The sequence below is a fragment of the Callithrix jacchus genome, chromosome 1 (genome assembly GCF_049354715.1).
Source record: "Callithrix jacchus isolate 240 chromosome 1, calJac240_pri, whole genome shotgun sequence".
Lineage (NCBI taxonomy): Eukaryota > Metazoa > Chordata > Mammalia > Primates > Cebidae > Callithrix > Callithrix jacchus.
Genome location: NC_133502.1, coordinates 27625505 through 27651003, shown reverse-complemented (window position 1 = coordinate 27651003; position 25499 = coordinate 27625505). Strand labels below are relative to the sequence as shown.

The 25499-nt window shown below is 45.3% G+C and overlaps 1 protein-coding gene across 9 annotated transcripts in view; it reads right to left on the bottom strand.

The window, feature by feature from the left end:
• Positions 1-25499, bottom strand: part of SOX1 (SRY-box transcription factor 1) — a 703575-nt gene that overhangs the window by 4765 nt on the left and 673311 nt on the right. For 3 of the 9 annotated variants that reach the window (XR_013520430.1, XR_013520417.1, XR_013520444.1), the window contains 4 exons: positions 17463-17559; positions 9875-10030; positions 6988-7144; positions 377-600 (listed from right to left, as the gene is read on the bottom strand). The gene's annotated coding sequence lies outside the window, so the exon portion shown is untranslated. The remainder of the gene's footprint in view (positions 1-376; positions 601-6987; positions 7145-9874; positions 10031-17462; positions 17560-25499) is intronic. The other 6 variants (XR_013520424.1, XM_078332885.1, XM_078332859.1 and 3 more) reach the window with 3 other exon arrangements.

Here is a 25499-nt window from a genome sequence, read left to right as displayed (position 1 = left end):
AGCTGGAAGCACCCCCCCCCCAACCCCACTGCAGCCTCCGTGGCAGGTTCTGGAAGACAGGCGTTCTTCTACTGTAATTTCTTACCAAAGGTCTAGCGCTTCAGATCAGTGCCTCCCAGGGCTGTCCCCCAGGCCCCTCTGTCCCTCCTTCCCAATCAAGGTAAATCAGGGTTCCAGGCTGGCTTTCTCTCCAAAAATGGAGATACTTGGCAGCCAGTAGAAAAGCATCCAGCTCGCAGAAGAAAAGCAAGCCAGCTCCTCAGGGGGCAGGGCTCCTTCCTGCTGCTGTTTCACCCCGTGGTCCTGGAACCGTGCCTGGCAGTGCGTGCAGAGGAGACACTCTACCTATTCATCAACGAATGCTGTCCAGCTTTACCTCTCAAACTCAAGGCCTGCAAGCAGCTCTTCTGGAAGGGAAATACAGAATCTTTTCTCCGGAGGGTCCAGAGGGCCCTCTCGACAGTGAACCCGCACAGGCATTACTTGTGAGAAAGAAAGTGAAGACGACATATGATCCACATATACAACTCTCTTTACAGTCGCTGTGCATTTCTTTTGCTAGTGAATTCTTGCCACCATGAATTGGACTCTTTTCCTTTTCTGCAAGCACAAATATGAAGCACGAGTTTTAATATCCGAGCTAGATTTGCATTCCTTCTAGTAAACACACGTTTAGTCCTCCAGGTTTTCTTTCTTCCGCTGCAGAACCTTGCCTTGGTAGGGGCACCACAATGCCTGACTGCTGCCCTGTGCTATAAATAGTCCCCTGGTGGATGGAAAGGTTTAATGGGCCTCTTTAAATACCGAACTTATTATAAAGCCCCAGGAGAATCACATTAACAGGCAAAGAAGAGCAAGAAGAGAGCTCCCCCTGTAGATGTCCTGTTACAGCATTCTTGGAAACCTGGGACAGGCAGGACGTCTCCTATTTCTGTACATTAATGTGCGTGAGAGGCCCCAGCACGCTGGGGCCAGGAGGGGCTGTGGAGGTGAAGCGGTGCCTCTGAGCCAGGAGGAGGTGGCACTTACGAGGTCAAGTGATTTGCCCAGAATTACCCAGGGGCATCGTGACTGTTATCAGTAATAATAAGAAGTCAGAAAAATCAGTGGATGCTTTGTCCTGTTTTAAAACACATCAGATAGTCTTGTTTAAGAGCAAGGAAAACCCCCCTTCAGCCAGTTCTGAATCCCTAAAGGTGACACAATGGCAGAATTGGTGAATCTAAAAGAAAAGTTGAATCTCTCTCTATGCCAACCCTTTTGTCGATGCTAAAATGCTTTAAACATCCCAAATTCATACCACCCGCTTTGACAGTTAAAGTTTACTTTTTATGATAAAGTTTGACATGTGGTTTTCAGCAGCGTTTCTCCTTCCAACCATTCTCAGTAACAAGTCAGGAGGGTATGCAGTAATTCAGAAATTAGTGAAATTTCGTTCCTGGTGGGGGTGTTGGATTAAGAGGCTGGGAGAGTGTGAAGCAAGTCAACGTGTAACTGCATGATAAGCCTCTCACGAGGAATTTATTGGCGAAGTCGCTATTTCTATTCCTTCCTAATCTCGTTTAGCACATTCATTCTCTGCAATCTGTCTCCATAATCTTCTGTAGCAGAATGGCAGCCAACAGAAGCATGCATGTTTCGAGAGAAGAGAAAATATGCAGAGGCGTGATAAACTGATGCTAATTATCCATATTTAGGACATGGAGTGCAGAAGATCAAGGTTTACAAATCACAAGCCTGAGCCCGAGATGATGGCTTCCTCGTGTGGAATACGTTGCAGGAGACCAGATAAGGGTTTCATGGGCAGGAAAGATTTATTGGTCAAAGGGTTCACCTTCCACTTTTCCACTTTTATACAGCAGTAAATTATTTGGGCTAAATTCACCAGAACATTACTCTTTCATTTGGCGATGTGCCATGACTTGCTCTTTCTTTGTGTCTTTTCAATGCAAATCCTTGTAGTTTAACATCAGTTGATAAGAAACAAATAATTGAAGTAATAGGTAATTCCCTTTAAATCGTGCATATAGGACGGTCCCAGAAAGAAAGAGATCAGGTAGAGAGCAGAGGGCTGAAAGTGAAGCAATATCAACCTCAACCCTTAAATGGCATATCTATCAGGGAGGAAAAAAAAGAAGGTAGATATTGTATGTGTGCACATGTCTCTGTGAGTCCCACAGCCAGCGTGCTTGTGGTAAGGAGAGGTGGTCCAGTGTAGCTCCGATATCATTGCTTTTCCTGTCTGGAATCCCAATCTTTTAAAAATTTAAAAAATCTAAACAGTTTCTCTCCCTCCACTATGCCCACATCACCTCCACCTGACTTCATGTTGGCTCTCAATGCTCTCCAGGACTTCTGGCTCTGACAAAGGACACAGGAAGACTCCGACCAGAAATACCATGTGGCAGGGCTGAGGGGCCAGCGGTGGAGACTTTTTTGCATGTCAGTAATTGCCTTCTAAGGTCTCTGAAGAACAAGTACAAACGTGGCACTGGATTTTGCTGCAAGTGGGCATGCTTAACCATGTAGAAGATTAATTAAACCCCATTCAATGATACTTTTTTTTTATGAGTTGAGGGGACTAATTTTCATCTTTGGTACCAAATGGGAAACTGATCTCCTAGAATTTTCATTTGTAGATTTTTTTTTTTAGTCAATGGGACCAGGAGGCAAAACAACAGAAATTCTCTGTTGAATACGCACTGCAAACCACATGAACCACTCATTATAAGGACAAGAGGTTTTTAGAATAAAAAGAGTTATGCAGAAGTTTGAGGGTATAATTTATAATCCCTACATCAAAAGATATTAGGGAAGAACAGCTATCTTTGACACAAAACATTATTTTTACACCTGAGACCATCTGGACAAGAAATTATCTGTCAGCTACTTACACACACACACACACACACACACACAGACACACACACAGACACACACACACTTTCTATTTCAACAAACCTAAGGTATCATTTATAATAAGATGCATCTTTATTTTACACGATGATATGAAAGAAAAAACTCCTCTGCCAGTTGTAATTCTAAGTTGCCACTGATGGTAATGGTGTATTTAGATTCCAGAGATGATGAAAATATCTAAAATTGGCATCTATATAGAACCAAAGAAATACAATATGCATTTTTTAGTTCCTTGAATAATGAGTTTGCAACATTTTGTCCAAAATACTTTCAAAATTACCCATTGTTCTGTAGAAATTAACTTTGTTGTAAATTAATACATTGTAAATAATCACATGTGAGTAACGGGCAGACTCCATAAATACACGGTTTCCAAATGTAGAATTGAAACTTTATCCATTCCAGCCACCTTACCCCAGGAGAGAGAGAAATTAAAAATATAAATATTATCTCATCAGTTATAATCTAGCAATTGAAGCAAAAGATGTAGATTGCTAGGGTTTTTTTCCCCCCAGAAATTATCTAAATTAGAGAAAGAAATCGAATTGTTCACCTTATCTGATACACATATGCACATTTGGTGCCTGCCAAAGTGAAGTGAACAATTTAGGCTGGTTGGTTTCGGTTTGGGTTTGGTTTTGGTACTGCAGACTAGATGTGGCTGATGAGAATAATCTGGTTCTTAGAATCAGCTTCTCTCTGAAAGACTGGTTTTCTCTACATGATCTAAACCGTACCTAAACTCTTTACCTGGAAATGCTCCCATATGCACCTTCAATACCTCTCCCTCCTCACACCAAGGACTCCACCAATCTAAGAAAACTGACCATAACTTTGAAAATAAGATTAAGTTCAGAGAGAGATCAGCAATTTTAAAGGAACCAGTTAAACCTAATTAATTTAAATTTTAAAATGAAGTTAAATTATTCATAGTTTAGGAATAATTTAAAGTACACCTAATTTGAAACTTTTAACTTCAATTTAAAATTAAATTTCATGTTTCCTGGTAAGTTAGCTTGTGTTCAGACAGGCAGACATGGAGACTAATTTTTACTGCCCTAGAAGTGGGCCTTGGCAGCATATGGAAAGCATGTGGGGAAAGGTACCTGCTGTCAGACCCAGGAGTTCTAAACATGCCCTGCTGAGGCTGTGTGTGCCTGTGCAGGTGTGCGTATGTGTTCCTGTGTGTCCTTGTGGGCCTGTGCAGGTGTCTGTATGTGTTCCTGTGTTTCTGTGTGTGTTACTGTGTGCCTGTGCAGGGGTATGTGTGTGTTCCTGTGTGCCTGTATGTGTCCCTGTGTGCCTGTGCAGTTGTGCATGTGTGTGCCTCTGTGTGTCCCTGTGTGCCTGTGCAGGTGTGTGTGTGTGTGTGCCTGTGTGTGCTCCTATATGCCTGTGCAGGTGTGCATGTGTTCCTGTGTGTGCCTGTGTGTGTTCCTGTATGCCTATGCAGGCATGTGTGTGTGCCTATGTGTGTTCCTGTATGCCTATGCAGGCATGTGTGTGCATGCCTGTGTATGCCAGTGCAGGCGTGTGTGTGTGTGTGTGCCTGTGTGTGCTCCTATATGCCTGTGCAGGTGTGTGCATGTGTTCCTGTGTGTGCTCCTATATGCCTGTGCAGGTGTGCATGTGTTCCTGTGTGTGTTCCCGTATGCCTGTGCAGGGGTATGTGCGTGTGTGCCTATGTGTGTTCCTGTATGCCTGTGCAGGCATGTGTGTGAGTGCCTATGTATGCCTGTGCAGGTGTGAATGTCTCTGTGTGCCTGTGTGTGTTCCTGTGTGCCTGTGCAGGTGTGTGCATGTGTTCCTGTGTGTGTTCCTGTGTGCCTGTGCAGTTATGCATGTGTGTGCCTGTGTGTGTTCCTGTGTGCCTGTGCAGGTGTGTGCATGTGTTCCTGTGTGTGTTCCTGTGTGCCTGTGCAGTTATGCATGTGTGTGCCTGTGTGTGTTCCTGTGTGCCTGTGCAGGTGTGTGCATGTGTTCCTGTGTGTGTTCCTGTGTGCCTGTGCAGTTATGCATGTGTGTGCCTGTGTGTGTTCCTGTGTGCCTGTGCAGTTATGCATGTGTGTGCCTGTGTGTGTTCCTGTGTGCCTGTGCAGGTGTGTGCATGTGTTCCTGTGTGTGTTCCTGTGTGCCTGTGCAGTTATGCATGTGTGTGCCTGTGTGTGTTCCTGTGTGCCTGTGCAGTTATGCATGTGTGTGCCTGTGTGTGTTCCTGTGTGCCTGTGCAGGTGTGTGCATGTGTTCCTGTGTGTGTTCCTGTGTGCCTGTGCAGTTATGCATGTGTGTGCCTGTGTGTGTTCCTGTGTGCCTGTGCAGGTGTGTGCATGTGTTCCTGTGTGTGTTCCTGTGTGCCTGTGCAGGTGTGTGCATGTGTTCCTGTGTGTGTTCCTGTGTGCCTGTGCAGTTATGCATGTGTGTGCCTGTGTGTGTTCCTGTGTGCCTGTGCAGTTATGCATGTGTGTGCCTGTGTGTGTTCCTGTGTGCCTGTGCAGGTGTGTGCATGTGTTCCTGTGTGTGTTCCTGTGTGCCTGTGCAGTTATGCATGTGTGTGCCTGTGTGTGTTCCTGTGTGCCTGTGCAGGTGTGTGCATGTGTTCCTGTGTGTGTTCCTGTGTGCCTGTGCAGTTATGCATGTGTGTGCCTGTGTGTGTTCCTGTGTGCCTGTGCAGTTATGCATGTGTGTGCCTGTGTGTGTTCCTGTGTGCCTGTGCAGGTGTGTGCATGTGTTCCTGTGTGTGTTCCTGTGTGCCTGTGCAGTTATGCATGTGTGTGCCTGTGTGTGTTCCTGTGTGCCTGTGCAGTTATGCATGTGTGTGCCTCTGTGTGCCCCATGTGCCTGTGCAGGTGTCAATGTGTGTGTGTGCCTGTGTGCGTTTCTGTGTGCCTGTGCAGGTGTGTGCATGTGTTCCTGTGTGTGTTCCTGTGTGCCTGTGCAGTTATGCATGTGTGTGCCTCTGTGTGCCCCGTGTGCCTGTGCAGGTGTGAATGTGTGTGTGTGTACCTGTGTGTGCTCCTATATGCCCGTGCAGGTGTGTGCATGTGTTCCTATATGCCTGTGCAGGTGTGCATGTGTGTGTGCCTGTGTATGTCTGTGCAGGTGTGTGTGTGTGTGCCTGTGTATGCCTGTGCAGGCGTGTGTGTGTGTGCCTGTGTATGCCTGTGCAGGTGTGCGCGTGTGTTCCTGTGTGTGCTCCTGTATGCCAGTGCAGGCATGTGTGTGTGTGTGCCTGTGTGTGCTCCTATATGCCTATGCAGATGTGTGCATGTGTTCCTGTGTGTGTTCCTGTGTGCCTGTGCAGGCATGTGTGTGTGTGCCTGTGTATGCCTGTGCAGGTGTGTGCATGTGTGCCTGTGTATGCCTGTGCAGGCGTGTGTGTGTGTGCCTGTGTATGCCTGTGCAGGTGTGTGCATGTGTTCCTGTGTGTGTTCCTGTATGCCTGTTCAGGCGTGTGCGTGTGTGCCTGTGTGTGCTCCTATATGCCTGTGCAGGCGTGTGCGTGTGTGCCTGTGTATGCCTGTGCAGGTGTGCATGCGTGTCCCTGTATGCCTGTGCAGGCGTGTGTGTGCATGCCTGTGTATGCCTGTGCAGGCGTGTGCGTGTGCGCCTGTGTATGCCTGTGCAGGTGTGCATGCGTGTCCCTGTGTGCTCACTTCCGCATGCCTCGTGAGTGGCATCTGAGTCCCAGCAAGTTGCAGCGGACAGCATTCCTTGCTCCTGCCAGAGTTAAGCACTGATCAAGCCCAGGTGCAGGAGAGAGTGGGGAGCTGTAGAGACATCAGGGAGAGCAGCAAGGGGAGGTGGAGAGAAGTACAACTGTGAGTTCAAGTCTTTCTGGAACCAACTCTGCTCTTCCTTATGGCTCATGAGGCCAAGCACGTGGAGTGCGAGCTCCGAGCTCAGTGCTGCCTGTGGGACTTTTTCTCATGGAAGGAAGTGGTCGGCTTGGCCTGTGGCTGTCCTTTGCTCTTACCATGCTCTTGGGACCTCTCCCCCAACCGTGGATGAATTAATCCACAAATACCTATTCAGTGCATGCAAACTGCAGTAAGCATCTTTCATAAATACCTAGTTTCCATGGGATTTTCCAGTAACGCAGAAGATGGCTCTGTGTGTTCATCTTCCTGGGTCATGCTCCTGGGCCACTTGAGTGGAGCCTTTTTCGCCTCTTTAAAACAACGTCTCAGGTTGTGGTCTCCTAACTGAGCAGTGTACACTGAGGTATCTGAAATAAACACAGAATCCACTCAGGCCTGTGCCCTGGTTAGCAAGATGATTACAAGATACTCTAAATGTGCTTGGCGTGTTGAAACACACTTTCAGCTCCAATGACTTCAAACAGCTTATAAGTGAAACAAATAAACAATAATGGTGGGATTTATTTGGATTTATTCATGAGACTACCCAAGGCATGACATTTTCAGGCATGTCTTCATTTTTACAGGACCAGGAAGGGTTTCCTCTCTTGACGTGTTCACCCCGAAAGCCTCAGGCGGTTCTCAATCTGGCCTGTCCCGTGGCTTGAAGAGCCGGCAGGGCACTGTGGGGCCGTTCGCAGCTCGTGCATGGCTTGCTCCGGCTTCCACACATTAAAAGTGAAGTAAATACCCAGGCCGGCTCCCAGAGATTATGATCTGTGAATTGATGTGTTAAATGAGCCCATTGCCTTAAAGGTTATAAATGACAAGATTTTTACTATTACAAGTAATTTATAGCTATTTCCTGTTTGACGTGACAGATCCTCACGGAGAAGTCCAAATTTGTCTGCTTGACATAGATTTATTTTACCACTTCTCCCCTTCTCCAAATTCTAGCATGCATTAACTACTGTTTTCCTAGGTGTCAATTTGCACCTGTGGGTCTCCCTCTTGAGGCCTCAATGGGGTCCCCTGGCCTCTATTCCAGCTGGCTGCTTGCATTTCAGTAGCTAATGTGGGTGATTACTGGCATATTTACTGTAATTTATAAAAATCACAGGAAATGACATTTTTATTAGTCACCGGCTGCAATGGGTGTTATGCATACAAATCCATTTAAAAAACTGTTCTTCCAAAGTCAGACGCTCTTTCCAGTCTTTAATTTGTGGGACGATCACATTCCTCTCTCACTTATCTGAATGGGATCATGGCAGCGCTCGGAATTCAGCTTATTTCTCAGGCCCTGGAACTGCTTGTGTGGGTGCTGGAATAGGGTCAGGGAAATGCTCTCAGAGACAGAGAACGACCTGGAAACATCCTGACCTCAGTCTGAGAGTGAGTATGGTGCCCCAGCTTGCTACTGTCCTCACCGGCATGTGTGCCAGGATTTGTGCATGCTGACAGACGCCAGGGCTCCATGCAGGTCACATACAGCTGCGAGAACCTAACAGAATCTTCCTCCCAAAGTCCCTCTCTGCATGTCTCCAGGAGGCCTGGCTTCTCTGAGGAGGTTGGGAGTGGGTTGACTCTTAAAGGATGAGTAGCAGTTTTCTGGTTGAGAGCAGAGGAGGCAGGGAGTGTGCTATGAACAAACGCATGGAGTTCCAGCAGAGGAGGTTGGGGCTGGGAAATCGCAAGGTTTTTTGATATTGTGGGGAGTGCGATCATCACCGACATCAAGGAGCAGAGAAAATAAGACTGGACCCTTGTTTTCCAGGAGTCACATCATGAGCATCCGTGAAGGCCACGCAAAAGAGTTTAGACATCATCCTACAGGCAATGAGAAAGCACCGACAGATGCTAACTGGTTTTGTGTACACTGCATATAGCCTGGTTGGAGTCACATGCCAAGGGTGGAGAGACTTCAAGGAGGATGAACTATCACTTATCTAAAAGGCCGTAGGAAGGCCAGTTGGTGAAAGTTTCAGGATATTCATTGCGTGGGGAGAAGTAAAAGGTCACTGTGAGCCCTTACAGGAGGACCCGGGTGGAGCAGAGGGGCAGGGCCTGAGGGAGGAGGGGCTCCGGGACAGGACCCTGCATGGAGCTGGGCTCCACTGGGAGGGAGCGGGGGAGGGAGGAGGGAAAAGGGGGGAGGGGAAGGAAGAGGGGGGGAGGGGGAGAGAAAAGAGGGGAGAGGGGAGGGAGGAGAGAGGGGGGTAGGGGAGGGCGGAGAGAGGAGGAAGGGGGAGGAGGAGGGGGGCAGGCAGTTCCAGTGTTTCAGGGGCTATAGGGGTGCAGAGAGATGGCCGATGGCGGGAGGCACTGAGGATCCCGAGAGTGGACAACTGTTTACTAAGAACACAGCGAACCAGGAGCCCAGCTATTTGCACCTTCATCATCTCGTCTCATCTTCATAGGAGCCCTGTCTCTTTTCCCTGATTGTAAACTACACAGTAAGTGTCAGCCTTGGGTTTCACCCAAGGAGTGTGACTCCAGCTGGGCCTTTACCACAGAGGTATGGGGCATAATTGAGGGCATCTGTGGGACCAGGAGGAGTGCCCTCCAGACCAAAACAGAGAGAGAGCCTTTCCCTGGACAGGCGAAGAGGAGGGAGGAGGAAAGGGGCTGCTCCCTGCTATGTCTCTCACATTTGCTGACACATCCCAGGCATGAGCCACTTTAAATCTGTTACTGGCCTGGCACAGTGGCTCACGCCTGTAATCCCAGCACTTTGGGAGGCCAAGGTGGGCAGGTCACAAGATCAGGAGATTGAGACCATCCTGGCCAACATAGTGAAACCCCGTCTCTACTAAAGGTACAAAAAATAAACTGGGCACGATGGCACGTGCCTGTAGTCCCAGCTACTCAGGAGGCTGAGGCAGGAGAATTGCTGGAACCCAGGAGGCAGAGGTTGCAGTGAGCCGAGATCGCGCCATTCACTCCAGCCTGGGTGACAGAGCGAGACTCCTCTCAAAAAAAAATCTGTTACTTATTCTTCTAACAAGGCTGAGGTGGGTGTTTCTCATGACCTGGTGACAAATAAGTTAACAGGTTCAGGGAGACACAGCGAATAAGCGGAACAGTAATATCCAAACCTGCATCGACACGACTCTGAATTGTCCCTGGAAGCCCGCCCTTCCACCCTCGGTGCAGCCTGTCCTGAGAGGGGTCCTTGATGATGGAGGACACCCAGGCCACAGGCTTGGGCCAGCCTGAGAGCCACAGTTTCTCGGAAGATGACAGGAAGGCATCTGAAAGAGAAGAGAAGGGGCTGGTGGGTGAATGCTGGAGGAGGCTGCGGTTCTCAGGCTTGGAAGTGGGTTTTGGCCAGGGAGGGGCACAGAAAGAATCCCAGGGGGCGTGAGGACGTCACCGGATTTTCAGACTAACCAAACGGAATGGACCCTGATAGTGTAGGGGTGGCTGACACGGTACAGAAGCTACTGGGTTAGAGGCTAGAGCCCGATGTGGCCATTACAAGCCAGGGTGGTGAGAAGCCAGCTGCACTGAATGTCGTCACTGGGGCGGCCTCATTCAGCCCAGGGACGATCAGCCCTGCTGTGAGTGGAGCGTGGCTTGCTCTCAGGAGCATTTTAGAATCTGAAAGAAGAAGAAGGAAGGAGAGAGGAAAGGAGGGAGGGAGAGAGTTCGTTGGAAGGGGTGGGAATGTGTTGTCGCTCCCATTCCTAAATCGGGACTATCTCACCATGCAGTCGTGTTTTTTGTTCCTTGACTACTATGGCCAGTATCAAAGATCGAATGAACAAATCCCCTGCATTTTGGAACGGAGAGTCAGATTTAACAAACATTTGCTGAGAACTTCTAATGTCTCAATCTTTCAAGAATGTTTCCTTTTTTAGTTATGGAAACAGTCCTTCGAGTTATGTATCACTTTTGCCATTTTTCATTTGAAGAAACCAGCTCAAAGAGGTGAAGCAATTTGCTTTATGTTTACAAAAATAGGAGGTAGCATAGCCAGCATCTGAATGAGATCATCTGACTTCAGATTAGTGCCCCTGCACCGCAGCTACCACCGAAGGGTCTGCGTAGATCACAGCAGAACTCAGGTGGAGCTTCACCCGCCAGCAAGGTGCAAAGACTCAGTGCTGTGGAGACAAAGGAAGTGGCGATCACTTGGAATTGCTTCTGATTCCAGTGGGTCTTAGAAGAGAAGAGGTTGAACAGCAGTGGGCTCTGGGAAGGTTGACAATGGTAAAAGTCCAAAGGCAAATTTGATTTACTTAATATTAAATCAGGTCATGGCTTAAAATTAACATCCTTTCTGTAAGCCGAAGATGTCATATTGACTGTAAGCCCAAGATGTCTGTGACTCCCGGAATAGTCTAAAATGGGAGTTCCAAACTGTTTTGTGATATCAGCCCCTTTGACACTCTGGTGAAGCCCTGGAACCCCTTCTCAGGATAATGTTTCTAAATGCACTAAATAAAGTGCATATAAGGAACAAACTTGCTATTTTGAAAACTGGTAAATAAAGGGAAAGACTGTAGCACGTGCATACTGGCTTTCTGTACTAACTCTACCACTGGGTCACCTAATAGTCAAGAAGACGTATTTTTTCCTTTGTAGAAGCATTATAGCTACTACATTATAGTAATGATAGAATTCTAAAAAGTATTTCGCATCTCCTGATTAACGAATGGATTCATGCATTAACCCTCGATGGCGCCAACTCCCGGAAGTCACGCTGCTTCCCTTTTTCCCCAAATCAAACCTGAACAGCATCAGGACTCTGAGTCCAACTGTCAGTTTCCAGAAAACTCACAGAAGAGAAAACGATAAATGACACCACGAATGCAATCAGCAGCCTAGGCCATGGGAAACTCTTCAGGGGAAATAACCTTCTTTTTTCCACCAACGAATTCCAAAAAGAGAGAAAGGGTGAGGTTTTAATTACATTCTTCGATAGTCATGATTTCTTACTAATGGCATATGTGTTCCTGCCACTGGAAGCAGAGTTTGCTGCTGCCACGTTCATTCCACGTGCCACTTTGATTTTTGTGGGGTGCTTGCTCTTTTATTGCAGCACTGTCAGAACCCAGATTCACAGAGACAAGGCTGCCATGAAGGATGTGGCCCTGTCTAACATGGAACCGTGAACCACGTCGGGCTACTAGTTTGTATGGTATCCACAGACGACAGTTATCACTGTGTTTCCCTTGAGTGCTGAAAATATCAATGTTGTTGGCACCCCTGTGAGCTTGCTGTGAGGTCCCAGCATACCCCGGCATGCAGTTAGGGAGCTAAGTGCTAGTCTAAGTTGTAAAGCAGGTGCCCTGGGTCCAGAAGAACGCACAGCTCTTGCTTTCTAGTCCCATCGGCCATATTCATGCCAGGACGAGGTCCATCTTCTGATTTCATTTCATATGGATAGTGATATGTGTCCACAATTTGGTGAAATTATGTAACAAGTTACTGGTCTGTTAAATTCTGAAAACTGTCTCTACTTATGTATATTTGAATTATCTGGACTACGTCCTCTTAGGCAAATTTCTTTTAGTGGGAGGTCTACTGTTCAAATGTTTAAAAATTTCTCACTGTTCTTTTAGCTATGACAGCTAATTTCCATGTGCGTTTCTACTTCTGGTCATGATGAAATTAGTATCAAGCTTGACCTTCTGCTATTAAAAATCCATGAAGAAGGACAAAATGTGTGAAATGAGTGTTTTCAGACGCTGGACAGTGAGAGTGCAGGCCTGTGCTCCCTAAACGAAGGGTGGTAAATGAGGATTTACCCCAGGATTGCCCAGCGTCCTGCCCTGAGACTTCCCAAGGCAGGGCCCAGCGGAGCCCAGGTGGGACAAGGCCGTCCTGCCTAGTCGAGAAGCATAGGCGACGCCGTGGAGCTGGAGGCCCAGAGAAGATGCTTCAGAAATCCACAGGGAGGCCTGCTGCCATCTTTGAATACTTAGCTCTATCTGTGAAGGCAAGACTCCAAAACAGCAGGCAAAGACCGACGACCAGGGAGATGAGCTGAGTAGCAACTCCAGAACTGACCCTTGACTGGAAGGCAATGAGGACCGACCCACCAGTGTGGAGAGACCTCACTCAGTTGATATCCTGGAGCAGACATGCTTTAGGAATAAGGTTACTTAGCCTTAGAGTCAAGACTACTCTAGGCATCCACTAACCGAGCTTAAAAGTGAGCCTTAAGAGGGTCAGGTCCATGTGCAGGTAAAGTCACTGCCTCCTGCAATTGAATTCAATACTCTTCGAGTGAGGACAACAAAACCCAGATATTCAACAACGTGTCACCCACTATGTCCAGCATGGAATAAAAACTTGCCAGGTGTACAGAGGAGCAAGGAAATGTGAGGAGAACACTCAGTCAAAAGAAACTGACTCGAAACGGCAAAAACGATGGGCTGTAACACAACCATTATAAATAGGCTGAAAGATTCAAGTGAAAATATTGTGGGACCTGTAGGAATATCAACAGAGAAGCAAAAGCGGTTGGAAAGAAAACACGCGACACTTCTAGTACTGAAAAACACAATGGAAAATGCATATTTCCATTTCACCTACAAACCTTCCGATGGCAATGTCTGTTTTGTCCATAAACACAATGCAGTAATAGCTTGTCCCACGTGTAAATGAAATACAATGCGAGTGAGTAATCCTTCGTTTTACTCTAGCAGGTTTCCTGCAAAGAAGGTGAAGGGCTTCACACACATCCAGGCGCTCTCCAGTCAGCTGGGCAGCACTGGGTGCCACAGGTGTGTTCTCTAAGGCAGGGCTCTCGATGGGACTTTCTGTGGTGACGGAAATGATCAATGTCTGCGCCACCCAATCTGGCTGCCACCAGCCCCCCGTGTTATTTACGTGTATGTTAAAAACTCAGTTCCTCAGTAGCAGCAGCCAGATTTCAAGTGGTCATAACACAGCTCTGAGGTCTTAAAGACAATTTCATAAAAATCTTTTGTGCATTTTTTTGTTTTGAGACAGATTCTCACTCTTGTCCAGGCTGGAGTGCAGTGGTGCAATCTGGACTCACTGCAACCTCGGTCTCTTGGGTTCATGGATTCTCCTATCTCTGTCTCCTTAATAGCCTGGGATTACAGGTGCCCACTGGCTAATTTTTATTTTATTTTATTTTTAGTACAGATGGGGTTTTTCCATGTTGGCCAGGCTGGTCTCAAACTCCTGGTCTCAGGTGATCAGCCCAGCTCAGCCTCCCAAAGTGCTGGGATTACAGACGTGAGCCACTGTGCCTGGCCTAATTTTTTTTTTTTATATATTGAAATAATTAACTCAACTTTCAGAGCTTGGAATGGCTCATTGACGGCATAGAAGAAATTCATGCACTAGGGAAATTTAGGTGTGAATTTTTTTTCATTTCCTTAGTTAATATGAAGTGAAGGCCTTGTCTGAACATGGTGGTTCTAAAGTTTCATAGGCAAAGCAGTTAGTTGAAGGGTTTGTTATAATGAAGATTTCTGAGGTAGACCCACCCCTGGATGAAGGAGTATTTAATATGGTTATCTACTACTGGGTGGGACTCAGAAATCCACATTTTTCGGAAACATCCCAGATAATTCTGATATGAGAAAAGCTGACAAAATATTCAAACATTCAAACCAAATGTTGCCACTTCAATCGGCGTGAGTTTACGTGCACGGTGTGGATGATTATTTAATTTTTCCTCTTGTCACTTTTGTTGGTGTTGAACAGCTATGCTCTATTTATTTATTTATTTTGAGAGAAGTCGCGCTTTGTCACTCAGGCTGGAGTGCAGTGGCACGATCTTGGCTCACTGCAACCTCCACCTCTCAGATTCAAGCAATTCTCATGCCTCAGCCTCCTGAGTAGCTGGGATTACAGGTGCCTGCCACCAAGCCCAGATAATTTTCATATTTTAGTAGAGACTGGGTTTCAGCATGTTGCCCAAGCTGATCTCTAACTCCTGAGCTCAGGCAATCTGCCTTCCTCAGCTTCCCAAAGTGTTAGGATTATAGGTGTGAGCCACCGTGCCCAGCTTATGCTCTTTTTAAATATAGAGAAAAAAAAGTTTTTCATTTTTTCCTTTTTCTACTAAAAGCAAACTACCTTTCTCAGATGATTGGAAATGTCATGTTTCTGTGTACTAGAACTTTGGACATATAGGTCCTATTTACTTGTTGAATGAGCAAATCCAGGTGAGAGATGTCCAGGACACTGTCCCTGAACACATCTGCACCGCACGTGTGTGTGAACTCAGAGTGTGGGCCCCGAGACCCCTGGTCCCAGCTGAGTGCCCGCTTCTGTGTTGGTAGAATGCATTTCACAGGCAAACCTGCAAGTGTCAGTGCTGGATCATTCATCTTTTTTTCTTGGAAATAAATTATAATAGGATTTTCACTTGCAAACTCACCAAAACCTGTGTTCTCCCTTCGAGGTTATGGAAAATTCTCTCACATAATAACATAGGATAAATACAGATTTGGCTTCCTGAATTAATTTTATGAAAATCCGACTTGGAGGCATTCTAGAAGGAGGACAATTTGATTTTAGGAACCTTTTTTCATCAACTTTTTCAACACTGAGCTGGCAAGCCAGCTCGGAAGACTGACAGAGCCAGTGTTTTCATCAAATCCATTTCTCATTGAACCACTGGGTCTCTTCTGCTTCAAACTAAAACACTCTGCAGGATATTGTGTCTAAAAAAATAATTTTAGAAATATTTTCTTTTTCTTTCTTTTTTTTTTTTTTTTGAGACAGAGTTTCACTCTTCTTACCCAGGCTGGAGTGCAATGGCGTGATCTCGGCTCACCGCAACCTCCGCCTCCTGGGTTCAGGCAATTCTCCTGACTCAGCCTCTTGAGTAGCTGGGATTACAGGCACACGCCACCATGCCTAGCTAATTTGTTGTATTTTTAGTAGAGATGAGGTTTCACCATGTTGACCAGGATGGTCTTGATCTCTTGACTTCATGATCCACCCACCTCTGCCTCCCAAAGTGCTGGGATTACAGGCGTGAGCCACCGTGCCCAGCCGAAAGATTTTCTAATCTTATATTTAAAAAAATTTTTTGTCTGCTTGCTTAAATTCCTCATTCTATTTTAAAAGCCAAACCAGATTGTTTTGTGTTGTAGCGTTTTGCACTTTTAATGTAACGGTGGGAGACATATGAGGCAATGGTCCACTTGTGCCCTGTACATGCTACATCGTACACATCTTCCAGATTACACAGAAATCATCTAAACAGCCCCAATACCAGCCATAATTCCATTTTGTCTTTTTTATATGTGTTATGTACCAGTGAGGAGAAGGGCACAGTTATATTTAAGTATAGCTATGTATGTATATTTTGAGAAGAAAAAAATTTTTCCTTATTTATTCTTTATCCAAATTCTGAAGCTTATACAATGGTCTGCCATAAAATACTTTTTTTTTTTTTTTTTTTAAATGGAGTTTCGCTCTTGTTACCCAGGCTGGAGTGCAATGGCGCGATCTCGGCTCACCACAACCTCTGCCTCCTGGGTTCAGGCAATTCTCCTGCCTCAGCCTCCGGAGTAGCTGGGATCACAGGCACGCACCACCATGCCCAACTAATTTTTTGTATTTTTAGTAGAGATGGGGTTTCACCATGTTGACCAGGATGGTCTCGATCTGTTGACCTCATGATCCACCCGCCTCGGCCTCCCAAAGTGCTGGGGTTACAGGCGTGAGCCACCGCGCCTGGCCCAATACTTTTTTTTTTGAGAGTTAGTTTGATGTGTAGATTCCCTGAATCCATTTTGCTTATTCAAAGAACGTCTCTAAATTTGGGGCCGCAGCAGTTTCATTGACTTTATTTAAGGAAACTTTGGCCCCAGCAGTCGCCTACTTTTTTTGTGATAGAGACGAGATTAATGAATTAACACCTTTATAAATCCCACGTACACCTTCTGTTTCTGAACATTTCTGAATAGGGCCCATGAATCACTTAGTAATTCTGCGAAAGGCTTTCTGTGGCAATTCTTTGGATATCTCTAGCCACTAGATGAAATTCCATGTTCGTAGACTAGGTGGAATAATTACACTGAGTTATCCCCTACGTGAGAGCACTGAGATCCTCTCATCCTCTGCGGGGACTGGTGTGCTTCTGTGGCCGTGTCCTCCATTTGCCTGAGTTCCCCACTGGCATGCTTCTGTGGCCGTGTCCTCCGTTTGCCTGAGTCCCCGAGGTGACTGGCCTCATTGCTGGGGCTATTGGTGGTGGTGGTGCTTGTCATTGTGGCTCCTATTTCTAAGAACACCTTCACAGAAATGCTTCCCCTTCAAGGTTCTACGGCAGCGTCCGTGCTCTCCTCGGCATGCTCAAGTGTGGGTGGCTCCTGTCACTTCTATGGGAGTCACACTCCCTTTCCTTTCCCTATTTCAAATGAAGAGTCTCTTCCAATTGAAAAGGGAAACGAGGGATCATAGCTAACATTAGACTCGAACACCAAAATCTAAACAATTGCAACTGGCCTTGGGGCATTTCACCTCTGGACACAGAATCACACACCCTGCCCCTTCCTACCAACCAGGCACTTCACAGGGAGTATCCACAGACATCTGAAACTGCACATTTAGAGGTGCAGGTGTAAGAAGGGCGGGGTTCGGCAGATTCAAACACTCCCCATGCCTAAGGGACCTGTAATCACATCGTCCTCCTGTGTCTGAGGAGCCACGTCCTGAGGAGCCAGGAAAAGTGGGTCTCACCTCCTGTGCTTTGTGAGGAACTCCACTCCAGCCTCTGAACGCTCCTTCCTCATGCCCACGCAACTGTGCACGAACCTGTGTTCATCAATGGTGGGACCTGGTGTTTAGAGAAGAAAGGCTGAGGAACTGACGCTGGCTCTGGTTTTCCATAAAAACTCAAGGACACCGGGAGACAAGAAAAAAAAGGAGAGGATTTTGTGAGACAAAACAGCAAATGTCCAAGACCCACTAAAGAGAAAATTCCGATATGATTAGCCATGCAGAGCCTTCAGATGGATGACAAGCTAGGGAACAAAACCTCCTGAGACCTTCTCCAGGCTTCCGATGTGGGTCAGCGTCACCAGGGAAAGCTGTCCCGGATGCAGGCTGCAGCGTGGGGGACTCCCGGTTAAACTTGGCAATTTCAACATGTGTTTCATTGCTTTTTTCTTTCTTGTAACCCCATTAACATGAAAAATAAATAATATCAAAAAGGAAAGGAGGCAACACTGGCTTATGTACAGCAATATGTTTTTTTGAGATCAGAAATGAAGAGAAAGCAGACCTAAGAAAGCCAACTCAATGCCTAAGTGAGTGACAGGATAAGAACCATGCTAATCTCACCACAGAACCAGAAAGGGCCCAGAAACCGAAATTCCAGTGTCTGAAATGACAGAGCTAAAAGGAGTCCACGGGAGAGATGCTGCACTTGGAAGTCCTCCTCCTCCCCAGCACGCCAGTGGCAACCCCTTCTCCATCGCAGCAGGAGAGAGACAGGAGATGAGGAGACAGCAGTAGCAGAGGGAGGGGAGAAGGGCTGCACTGGAAACAGTCCCGTCCATGAGAGCGTCTCTTCTTGAGAGCTTGTATCCTGAGCTCGGGGTCCCTCTGTCCCCTTCTGCACAGTTGTAAGAATGCCTATAGGTGATGGCAAAATTCTTGTCTAGAGAAACAAAAGGATTCAAGAAGGTGGGAGGGGGATCCCCAAAACTACAGCTAACTGACATCTGGATGTTTCTGCAATGAAACATTCAAGTTTCAGGCTGCAGTAAAGCCTGCCAGGTGTCATACAGCCCCTCCCAAAGCTTCTAGTCAGTTTTTTGTGCCTCATTTAAAAATATTAAAGGAAAAAATGAATAAACAGACATGGGAAAGACTGAGTACAAAATTAACAGGCAAAGGGCTTCAGAAGGCGCCAGAGCCATTCAGAACAAGTAGAGGCATTTACATAAAACTCATAAAGAGGATATTATAATTCATGAAATGAAACCAGCACAGTATTTAAGGCAAAAAGATATAAACAACTCAGAGAACAAAATGTGTCCTGGAATGTAAAAATATGATTGTTGAAAACAACAAATCAATGAAATATGTGAAAGATAAATGTGAGAAACTCTCCAAGGAAACAGAACTGAGACAGAGAAAGAGAGAGAGAGAGAGAGAGAGAGAGCAAGAGCGCAAATAGAGAGAAACAATATAAACATCAAAGGACGATGCAGAAGATGTGATCTCTAACAGGAATTCCAGAGAGACCAGACAAAAATAGAGACTTTTTTGTTTTGTTTTTGAGATGGAGTCTCAGTTTCTCACCCAGGCTGGAGTGCAATGGTGCCATCTTGGCTCACTGCAACCTCCGCCTCCTGGGTTCAAGTGATTCTCCTGCCTCAGTTTGCTGAGTAGCTGGGATTACAGGTGCACACCACCACACCCGGCTAAGTTTTGTATTTTTAGTAGAGACAGGGTTTCCCTATATTGGTCAGGCTGGTCTCAAACTCCTGACCTCGTGATCTGCCCGCCTCGGCCTCCTGAGAGAAAATTTTAAAGAAATAACTCATGAAATTTATCAGAATTGAAGGATACGACTTTCAAGATGGAAAGAGTACACCAAATTCCTAGCACAGGAAATGAAAAAGACATCAATACACATCATCATGCAAACTCAAAATCCAGGAATAAAGAGAGAAAATAAAAACAGACAACAAAATTGTTTGCTTAGAAAAACCATACATCAGGCCAGTCGCGGTGGCTCATGCCTGCAATCCCAGCACTTTGGGAGGCTGAGGCAGGCAGATCACAAGGTCAGGAGATCGAGACCATGCTGGCCAACCCGGTGAAACCCTGTCTCTACTAAAATACAAAAAAATTAGCTGGGCATGGTGGTGAGCACCTGTAGTCCCAGGTACGCAGGAGGCTGAGGCAGAGGAATCGCTTGAACCCAGGAGGCGGAGACTGCAGTGAGCCGACATCACACCACTGCACTCCAGCCTGGCGACAGAGCAAGATTCCGTCTCAAAAAGAAAGAAAGAAAACAGATCAGATTTTTTTAAAAAGCAAACTAAACAAAAAATTGGTCACATATAAAAGGCTAGGAATCAAAAGAGCACAGACTATCTATAGCTAATGCCATACTTGACCTGAAAGACTGAAAGCTTTCCCTAAGATCAAGAATAAGACAAGAATGCCACTCACCACTTCACTCCAACACTGCAATGGTGGTTCTAGCCCAGGAATCCACAGCCCTGGCCACTGACTGGTACCTGTCCTGCTCCGTGGCCTGTTAAGAACCAGGCCACCCAGCGTAAGGTGAGCAGCCAGCAAGGCTTCATCGTACTTACAGCTGCTCCCAATACCACATCCCTGCCTGAGCTCTGCCTCCTGTCAGACGTCGACCGCATTAGATTCTCACAGGAGCGTGAACCGTACTGTGAACTGTGCACGTGAGGGACCTAGATTGTGTGCTCCTTATGAGAATCTAATGCCTGATGATCTCTCACTGTCTCCCATCACACTCAGATTAAATCATCCCGTTGCAGGAAAATGAGCTCAGGGCTCCCACTGATTCTACATTCTGGCAAGTTGTATAATTATTTCACTATACGTATCAATATAAGAATAATAGAAAGAAAGTCCACGATAAATGTAATGCACTTGAACCACCCCGAAACCATCCCCACCACCCCAGTCTGTGGAAAATTTGTCTTCCACAAAACTGGTCCCTGGTGCTGAAAAGGTTGGGGACTGCTGTTCTAGCCTGCGTAATAAAATGAAATAAGAAAAATAAAATACAACCAGATTAGAAAGGAAGAAATAAAAATGTCTTTTTTGCATATGACAGGATGTGTATGGCAAGCATCCAAAATTAAAATAGTTTGGGATAAATATGACAAAAGACGTATGAGATCTTTGCACTGAAAACTGAAAACATTACTAAGGAAAAAAGAAGATTTAAATAAATGGAGATTACATAACATGTGATGGATTGATGACTCCGTGTTGTTATGATATCACTTCTCCCAAAAGTCATCTACAGATTCCATAAGGTCTCAATTAAAACTGCAGAAGGCTTTTACGTTTTTATAGACATTCATAGGCTTATTCAAAAATTTATATGGAAATGCAAAGTACATAAAAGAGCCAAAACAACTTTGAAAAACACTAACAAAGTTGCAGTATTTACACTACCTGTTTTTAGGACATATGCAGTAATTAAGATTGTGTGGTATTGACCAAAGATAGACCAATACATCAATATAAAAGAATAAAAAGTCCAGAAGTAAAACCACACATATATGGTCAACTCATTTTTGACAAAGGTGCCATGGTAATGTAATGGGGAAACAATAATCTTTTCAAAAAATGACACTAGAACAATGAGTAACAATGTGTAAAAAATATTAACACTTACTTCATGTCACATATAAAAATTAATTCAAAACGCATCACAGATCTAAATGTGAGAGCTCAAACCATAGAATACTAGAGTGTTGCTCATTAGAATTTTTTGTGATGATAACACTACTCTTTGTTGTACTGATCAAGATGATTGCCACTAGCCCCCTGTGACTATTCAGTGCTTGAAATGTGACTGGTTGACTGAAGGATGACATTACTTATGGATAAACAACTGTCTCCTTACAGCGGAACACTCACTAATAAAAGGAATGGCCTATTGATGTAGGCTATGTATGGATTACTCTTAAAAATTATTATGCTAAGTGAAAGAACCAGACAAGAAAGAGCACACACTGTAAAATCCCATGTATATAAAATTCTGGTAATGCAAACCAACCCGTAGTGACAAAAAGCAGATTTTAGAGAGAGGTAGGAGAGAGGGTTTGCAAATAAGGGAAGGGAAATTTTGAGGCTGATGGATATGTTTGTTATCTTGATTGTGATGATAATTTCATGGGTATATATATTTGTCAAATTGTATCAAATTGCATACTTTATATGTATACTTTTTACTGCTTATCAATTATTCCTCAGTAAGCTGTAAAATACAAATAGTATGGATTGTTCAAGAGCAACACCATACATTGGAGCCAAAATCACAAGGGAAATTTAATTTTTACCTAGATTCCTATACCTAGCTAAACTATCACTCTAGGGTTGTACAGCCTATTAGAAGGCATAACTTACCAAAACAAGAAATGAAATCCAGCAAGAGAATACATGGGATGTGGAAAATGGGAGATCTGTGGCAGAGAGGTGACATGAAATGTGACGATGACCACCATGCAACAAGGGGACAGAGGCCTCCCAGGGCTGGCTGCAAGAAGAAGCTGAGCTGATAGTCCCTGATGTATTCAACCTTGCAGAACATACTATTTAAAGGTGTTTACTAAGAATGATGCAGAATTTGGAAAGAACTTGTGAGAGGACTGTAGAAAACTGAATGGATGAACAACATCAACTCTCACAGAACAAGACCATTAAAAACTTTAGGTAAAAGCTTCCCAAGAATGGAAATATCATAGTTTACCACTGGGCTCAGCTGTGCATGATACTGCCACATTCAAAATAAGGGAATCACTGGGTATTCACTGAACAAAGACTAATACTTTGGAAAAGACAGGAGTAGGAAAGAGCACCACAGCTTTACAGTCTCCACTAAGTTCTCAAGAGATAATGTCTACAATTAAGGGATTGAGAATAAGCAATACAAACATGTAATCCAGAAACGTGGAGCCAAATATGTGAGATAAATGCCAAAAGAATTATACAAAATTGCTGGGGGGAAGGGGTCTGAGGGATGGGCTTGGACAAAGCGCAGGTCTGCTGTTTTCCTTAGAAGCCTATGATACCGTTTGCCTTTTAAAGAAATGTTCTTATCCATTATATTATTAATATCAGAGTCTGTCAGCTCTGGGTTTTAATCCTGAATCTTCTGTTCATTGATGATGTCCCCTTTGGTAGATGACTTAACCCCTCTTAGTCTCCTCACTCTATAGCAAGGGGAATAATTACACATCTCAGAGATGTGGTGGGGACAGAATGAGATTATGCATGTGAACTGCATAGTGACTGTGCTGCACCTTCCAAAGGGATGAAAGTGGTTTAGTAAAAATAAAAATAACTCCCCGGTGGCATCTGGGAGTTACTCCGTTTCCTTTCTGCTGTAACAGAGGGACTGTGTGGTTTGGGATAGATTTCACATTAGTGTGGCCACTATGTGCTGTCTTAACATAGCAACAAGAAGTCCCCTCTGGCCTGCTGTAGCTTCTACAGTGCCATGATGTAGGTGAGATTCAAGGTCACTGACAGGGTAACTGGTTGGTAGGAATATGTATAGAAGCTTCTTTTGCAAACAGGTCTAGGGAACAGCAAGCGCATTTGAAAGCTCATGAAACACTAAACTAGCAGAACCAAGACCTTTAGAATGTGGACTGTTTACTAAGCAAGAAAAGTTAGTGTCATCATCAGTCACTACCCATATAGCTCGAACAGTGTTTCCCCAAAAAACGTGAGGTCCTAACCCCTAGCACCTTCGAATGTGCCTTTATTTGGAAATAGGGTATTTGCAGATGCCATGGTCAAGGCACAGTCATTAGAGTGTGCCCTAATTCATTACCTGTTGTCCTGGGAAAGAAGGGGTACCTGAAGCAGGCATGCGTGCACTCGGGGAGCTCGCCTATGAGGGGAAGGCAGCAATCAGGGTGGTGCGTACCCAAACCAGGGAACGCCGAGGATGCTGGCTACACTGCAAGCTGGGGGCGGGGGGGAGCCTGCACCGACCCCCTGACAGCTTCAGAAGGGACCAGCCCTGCCAACACCTTCATTTTACACTCCTCTCCAGAGCTGTGAAAGAATAAACTTCTGTTTTTTAAGCCACCCAGATAGTGGTACTGTTACGGCAGCCCCAGAAATAAACACAGTGAGGCTCCATTTAGCACAAGGGGGTTCAAGAGTCTCCTAACTTAATCCTCCCAAAATAATCCTGTGAGAGCTTCAGCGAAGGCTGTTAACCCTTGTTCATCTCGCCTTCCAGCCCTGACCGGCCATGCAGCAGCATCTCTCTGGATAGGGTGGCCTCATCACCAAAATGTCCTGTCTTCCTAACACTGGGTCTTTCCAATATGACCCATCTCTGATTCTCCTTTGGATTCACTTCTAGCTTGTAGGTTGTCCCTTGCTCCTGATAATGTCCTTAATGTTCCACGTATTTCTTGGCCTGAATTACAGTCTTTGTTGCTACGGTCCAGTCATTGTGATAAATGCATACAACCAAAATATTTAATCACGTCTGATACAAATGCAATTCAGTGACCACAGCACAGGGTTTGACTTCAGCAGGAATGAGGTTGTTTCAGGTGATTTGTACGTCTTTTCAGTGAGCGTGGGTAACAACAGGTAAGGAAGCCTGACGCCTTTTATTTTTTGCTCAAATTGGGGTCCAATGAAATACCGGCCAAATGTCAATTACCTGCTTGCTGTTGTTCACTGCCGGCTCTAATCACTGCCCCATATTTTTCTCGGTCTTTCTCAATTTGACTCAAAAATGAAAAAAGAAGAAAGTAAATTTTAAAATAACAAGATGCCTTTGGCCACACGTGGTGGCTCATGCCTATAATCGCAGCACATTTTGGGGCTGAGGCAGGAGGATCACTTGAGCCCAGGAGTTTGAGACCAGCCTGGGCAACATAGCAAGATCTTGTCTCTACAAAGCAAACAAACAAACAAACAAAAAACGTTTTTTCTTTTGAGACAGAGTCTCACTGTGTCACCAGGCTGGAGTGTAGTGGTGTGATCTCGGCTCACCGCAACCTCCGCCTCCTGGGTTCAGGTGATTCTCCTGCCTCAGCCTCCTGGGTAGATAGGACTATAGGCACACACTACCACGTCCAGCTAGTTTTTGTATTTTTAGTAGAGGTGGGGTTTCACCATGTAGCCAGGTCTTGATCTCTTGACCTCATAATCCGCCTGCCTTGGCCTCTAAAAGTGCTGGGATTACAGGCATTAGCCACCGTGCCTGGCCAAACAAAATTTTTTAAGTTAGCCGGGTGTGGTGGTATGTGCCTGTGGTCCCAGCCACTCAGGAGGCTGAGGTGGGAGGACCACTCAGGCCCCGGAGGCTGCAGTGAGCAGTGATGTGTCACCTCACTCCAGCAATAATTATTCAAAAAAATAAAAAGCTTAATGAGTTTTGGTTTCAGGGTGCCAGTGATCACTTGGTACCGACTTTTCTGCTTTGTGGACTTCTGCTTTTGCTCATGGATTTGACTGGTCATTTCTGTCACTATCACGTATTATTGAAGTCTTGCTGCTGATGGGACACGTAAACTTTCCCGCATAGCCACCCCTGACATTCAGAACTATAGACACTGGAACCTGATGGTTTAGAGAGAAGAAAACTCTGAACCGAAAAAGAAAGAAAATTGTTTCTAGGAGAGTTGATGAAATGAAATAGAAAGGTAGAATCTAGAGTAACTCCTAGAGCAGTTTTGGTGACGGTCAAAACATTAGACTAAGCATCTTCTTTGGAAAGTTTGTAGAAATCCCTGCCTGGGGAGCATCTGTGACTAAAATAGGCGACAAGCTGATGGACACGCTTTAGAAGCTCCGCGGCACGGGAGTGCACATGCTAGCATTCTGCCATCTCTAATTCTGTCTGACTTGCATAGATTTAAATTTGGTTATGTTAATCTGAGTAAGATGTTAACGTAAAAGCTTTCTTGCTCATTAAAAAAAATCATTTATTTCAGTCTTTAAACTGAGACTACTACTAGAAATGTAGTCTCAATTCTAAAATACTGACTAGGAAATTTGGATAACAAAACA